Source organism: Bison bison, unplaced genomic scaffold (assembly GCF_000754665.1).
Source record: "Bison bison bison isolate TAMUID 2011002044 unplaced genomic scaffold, Bison_UMD1.0 scf7180017864030, whole genome shotgun sequence".
Classification (NCBI taxonomy): Eukaryota; Metazoa; Chordata; class Mammalia; order Artiodactyla; family Bovidae; genus Bison; species Bison bison.
Genome location: NW_011494602.1, coordinates 2,470,548 through 2,471,251, shown reverse-complemented (window position 1 = coordinate 2,471,251; position 704 = coordinate 2,470,548).

The following is a 704-nucleotide window of genomic DNA, read 5'->3' as shown; positions in this document are numbered from 1 at the left end:
TGATAACCCAGATTGTTCCGGGGGAGGAACAGTAGGCTGATGGCCCAAACTGTTCCAAGGGAGGAGCAGTAGGGCTGGTCACCCAAACTGCTCCGTGGGGGAACAAGAGGGCTGGTGACCCAGTTGTTCCGAGAACGGGGAGCAATAGGGCTGATGGCTCTGATTGCTTTGGGGAGCTTACCTTCGAAAATCCCTGTCTCGGGCGCCACCTGCCGGGGCTGGTCCCCGGCAGATCCCCTGAAGGAGGGTGTGGCAACCCACTTCAGTATTCTTGCCTGGAGAATCCCCAAGGACAGAGGTTAGCTACAGTCCATGGGGTCGGACATGACTGAATGACTAAGCACAGCACAGAAAAGATGCCTGTAAAGCATCCAAGAGGATAAACAAGCTGAGAAAAAAATCTAGGCTAGAGATATAAATTTGGGGATTTGGGGCTAAATGCTGGTATTTAGAATCATCAGAGTAGAATTATAGCCACTAAACCAGGATGATGATTCTGCCTCAAGAGCTGAAGTCTGAAGAGCTGCAGAATATAGAAATCTAGAAGAGAAGGTGATACACATGAATGAGGGGGCAAAATGGTCAGAGAAGTTGGAATAAAAGAGGAAAATGGGAAAGCATGGAGTCAGAGAAACCAAGATAATAGTTTCCCAAGAAGGAGGAAGAAGCTGATGTCAAAAGTTACTGAGAAGTTCAGTAAAATA